The sequence below is a fragment of the Anomaloglossus baeobatrachus genome, chromosome 1, assembly GCF_048569485.1.
Source record: "Anomaloglossus baeobatrachus isolate aAnoBae1 chromosome 1, aAnoBae1.hap1, whole genome shotgun sequence".
Classification (NCBI taxonomy): Eukaryota; Metazoa; Chordata; class Amphibia; order Anura; family Aromobatidae; genus Anomaloglossus; species Anomaloglossus baeobatrachus.
This window is the reverse complement of record NC_134353.1, coordinates 323,517,438-323,522,456: the sequence shown is the minus strand read 5'-3', so window position 1 is coordinate 323,522,456 and position 5,019 is coordinate 323,517,438.

Here is a 5,019-nt window from a genome sequence, read left to right as displayed (position 1 = left end):
ACTTCAGGAAAGCAAATTTTAAACGGTTGAGAGATGATCTTAGTGCAATAAACTGGGATGATGTACTAAGTAATAAAAGTACACAAAGCAAATGGGAGACTTTTATGAGCATCCTGAATAGGGCTTGTGCAGAAAATATACCCTATGGGAACAAACATGCTAGAAATAGGAGGAAACCCCTAGGGAAGCAATAAAAGAAAAACAGAAAGCCTTAAAAGAATTAAAGAGGGTAGGTAGTGATGAGGCATTATATAATTATAGAAAATTAAATAAAATATGTAAAAAGCAAATTAAGTTAGCTAAGTTTGAGACAGAGAGACTCATTGCGAGAGAAAGTAAAAATAATCCTAAAATATTCTTTAACTACATAAACAGTAAAAAACTGAAAAGCGATAGTGTTGGCCCCCTTAAAAATAGTCTTGGTGAAATGGTGGAAGGGGATGAGGGTAAAGCCAACCTGCTGAATGACTTTTTTTCTACGGTTTTTATACAAGAAAATGCCATGGCAGATGACATGACCAGTGATACCATAAATTCACCCTTGAATATTACCTGCTTAACCCAGCAGGAAGTACGCCGCCGCCTCGAAATCACTAAGGTTGACAAATCTCCGGGCCCGGATGGCATACACCCCAGAGTACTACAGGAATTGAGTTCTGTGATAGACCATTATTTTTAATCTTCTCAGATTCCTTAATAACAGGGTCGGTACCGCAGGACTGGCGCATAGCAAATGTGGTGCCAATATTCAAAAAGGGGACAAAAACTGAGCCGGGAAATTATAGGCCGGTAAGTTTAACCTCTATGGTTGGTAAAATCCTTGAGGGTTTCTTGAGAGATGCTATACTGGAGTATCTCAAGAAAAATAACCTTATGACAGAGTATCAACATGGGTTTATGAGGGATCGATCCTGTCAAACTAATTTGATCAGCTTCTATGAAGAGGTAAGTTCAAGTCTGGACCAGGGAAATGCAGTGGATGTTGTGTATATGGACTTTTCAAAAGCTTTTGATACGGTGCCACACACACAAAAGGTTGGTACATAAAATGAGAATAATGGGGATAGGGGAAAATATGTGTAACTGGGTTAAAAACTGGCTCAGTGATGGGAAACAAAGGGTGGTTATTAATGGTATGTACTCGGACTGGGTCTCAGTTCATAGTGGGGTACCACAGGGGTCAGTATTGGGCCCGCTTCTTTTCAACATATTTATAAATGACCTTGTTGGGGGCATGCGGAGTAGAATTTCAATATTTGCAGATGATACTAAACTCTGCAGGGTAATCAATACAGAGGAGGATAATTTTATATTACAGGGAGATTTATGTAAATTGGAGGATTGGGCTGAGAAGTGGCAATTGAAGTTTAATGTAGATAAATGTAAGGTCATGCACTTGGGTAGAGGAAATAACATTTATGATTATGTACTTAATTGTAGAACACTGGGTAAAACAGACACAGAAAAAGACTTGGGTGTATGGGTGGATGGTAAACTTCACTTTAGTGGACAGTGTCAGGCAGCTGCTGCCAGGGCTAATAAAATAATGGGATGTATTAAAAGAGGTATAAGTGTTCATGAAAAAAATATAGTTCTACCTCTGTACAAGTCACTAGTGCGACCGCACTTAGAATACTGTGTACAATTCTGGTCACCTTTATATAAGAAGGACATAGCTGAACTGGAGAGGGTGCAGAGAAGAGCGACCAAGATTATTAGAGGAATGGGTGGGCTGCAATACCAAGACAGGTTATTAAACTTGGGGTTATTTAGTTTAGAAAAACGAAGGCTTAGGGGGGGGGATCTAATCACAATGTATAAATATATGAGGGGACAGTACAGAGACCTTTCCAAAGATCTTTTTACACCTAGGCCTGCGACTGGAACACGGGGGCATCCGCTACGTCTTGAGGAAAGAAGGTTTAATCATAATCACAGACGAGGATTCTTTACTGTACGAGCAGTGAGACTATGGAACTCTCTGCCGCATGATGTTGTAATGAGTGATTCACTACTAACATTTAAGCAGAGTCTGGATGCCTTTCTTGAAAAATTTAATATTACCAGTTATGTATATTAGATTTTATGACAGGGTATTGATCCAGGGAACTAGTCTGATTGCCGGATGTGGAGTCAGGAAGGAAATTTTTCCCCATTGGAACTTGTTTGCCACATTGGGGTTTTTTTTGCCTTCCTCTGGATCAACATGTTAGGCTACGGGTTGAACTAGATGGACTTAGAGTCTCCCTTCAACCTTAAAAACTATGATACTATGATGATACAAAAAGAAGTCCAATGGGGTCAGGTCAGGTGAGCGTGGAGGCCACTCCACGCAGCCACCATACCCAATGACTTGTAGGAAGGTCTCCATGAGGTATCGCTTCACGTCTGCAGCCTTGTGAGTTTTACACGTTCTTATCATAGCATTTCTGTATACAAGGTGACGATTCGTATTAAATTGATGATGCCCTTCAACTTTGTAATTCACTTTTTTTTCTCTCTCGTTCCGTTTTCAAGATAAAAATGCTAACTCCGTTGTTTTCCACCAGGTGGCGCTATAGGTGGTTTCATTGCGTAACGCAGTGTCAAGGGAGGAATTTGGTTGAAGACTGCTAACGGAGTCTTCGTTTGGGATATCCAGAGACGGTGCCGTATTAGCTGTATGTCAGTGCCAATATATCAATGTATATAAGACAATGAACACACAGAGATGCTCTCTCTTTCAGCCAGCGTCATCAACTGACTCGTGTATTCTATTGTTAAAGCATTAAACACATCACTTCAGCCTGAAAGATATTTACAAAAACTTCTCCATTTGCTCACACATACTGATAAAGAATAATTAGGGGGAGTGCGTATGGGCAGCAGTGGGAGAATGCATGAGATCATACATCATCCCAAATAATACACTTTGAAGACGGTAAGCGACAATGAGATTCTGTAGAAATGATACATGGGAGTATGGGATCATCCGCCTCATCCTACAAAATACTACATTCCTTCTCCTGTGAATTTTACTGATAAGGCTCCCAATTAACTTAATGAATATCTCCTTTGTTCATTTATACTTTGGCTAACTTTTTTCAACATACAGCCTAGATACTATGGATCCATGCGATGGCTACATAGACAGACAGATAATTATACAACTACATCTACATTTTGATTATTTACATACACAGATATTCTTATTACGTTTAAACAAACATACTACAGCTCAGGCGACCTCCACAGTAGGGATGGGGAACCTCCGTCCCGCAGGCCGTATGTGGCCCGCCATGACCTTTTATGCGGCCCCCGAGCAGATTCCCGGGAGAGGCAGCGCTCGAGCTGTCGCCAGTTTTGCAGGCCGCCGGCTCTTTAAATCCACACAATGCTGCTTGTGCGCACCAATGTGTTCTTACGTTGGCCAGTGCCAACGTGATCAGGACTTACTTTGTGGGCGGGTCCCACAGCTACCTCACAGCTTCCAGCAGTGTGTGCCCGACCCCTGCCCTCCGGAGCTGAATGCCCGACCCCTGCCCTCCGGAGCTGAGTGGCCGCCTTCTCCTTCTGATGCTGTGTGTCAGACTCCTGCACTCCGGTGCTTTGAGTGCGATGCTGCTGCGAGTCCAGCCCGGCCCTCTCCTGCTATGTGCCCTGTCCAGTGCTTTGTGCCTCCCCACCCCAGGTCTCTAAACCCTCTCCCCCAGAGTTGCATGAAACCCTCAGCGCAGTGTGCCCCCCCAATGTCCTGTGTGCACGCCCCCCAGTCCTATGTGCAGCCCATCCCCCAGCCCAGTGTGCAGCCCCCCCGTGATGTCTGTGCATTCCTCTAGTGAGGTCTTTGCCCCAGACCCTCTTGTGACGTGCAAGCTCCCCGGACCCTCTTGTGACGTGCATGCCCTCAGCGTCTCCAGGGATGTGTATGCCCCCTGTGTCCCCAGGGATGTGTATGCCCCCTGCGTCTCATGTGACTTACACATTGGAAATGCTGGGGGCATTTACATGTCCCCAGCCCCTTGTGTAATGTATGTGCCCCCAGTGTCGCCTGTGATGTATATACAGCAGTCCCAGTGTCTCCTATGCGATATATGATCCTTCAGCGTCTCCTGTGATGTATATACAGCGTCTGTTATGTGATGTATACGATTTACCAATCTTATTATCACAAAGAGTTGACTATGCTCCAGACGGAGACAAACCTGAAAAACCAGTTGTGAGAAGAAACATGATTACTATCACCGAACATCACAGCCACACTAAAGAGAAGCCGCTCCGGCCATCATAGTAGGGGTGAGTTAATTAATTGTTTCAACAAATATAGCAGGGTCATTTAAACATTGATAATTTTGTGCGGCCCCTGAAGGTTGGTAGAAATTTCCAAATGGCCCCTGGTAGAAAAAAGGTTCCCCACCCGTGGTGTAACGCATGGCTACTTTACTATACGTAGACACCACTTCTATGCCTATAGCTGCCGCCGTTCTCAAGTTAATGGCGGTGGACAGGATATGGGTGGACACACTGTATAAGCAAATCCTTATGTCAGCAAAGTCAATGAGAAACCTGAAGTGAAGTGCACGTTGAGTTTTTTTCCTTGCAGATTTGGTCCAGAAAAGGAGCAGCATATCAATTCTTTCAGTGTTTATGTCAGTTTTTCTCCTATGGAATACAATAAAAAACGCATGCAAAAAAAAAAAAAAATCATCAAGAGATGCAGAAATTTCTGCAACCAAATACCAAACATGCGCACATACCCTAAATCTGAGGTCTCCTGATCACGGTTCAGAGCAAGATACTGCATACTAAAAAAATCTAATGGCCAGTTTCTATTTGCTGGTCTATAGGCGTTACAGAAACAGCTGAGAATAGACAGCAAACTTCATATGTGAAATACTCCTCCAAGCATGCCCCGGCATGCAGAAGGGGGGGGGCGGCAAATAACTCCTCTATATAGGGCCCTACACATATTAGACATTCATGTTTCAGAAGAAATATCTTGTATAAAAAAAAATAAAAAAAAAAAAGCAGTGGACCGGG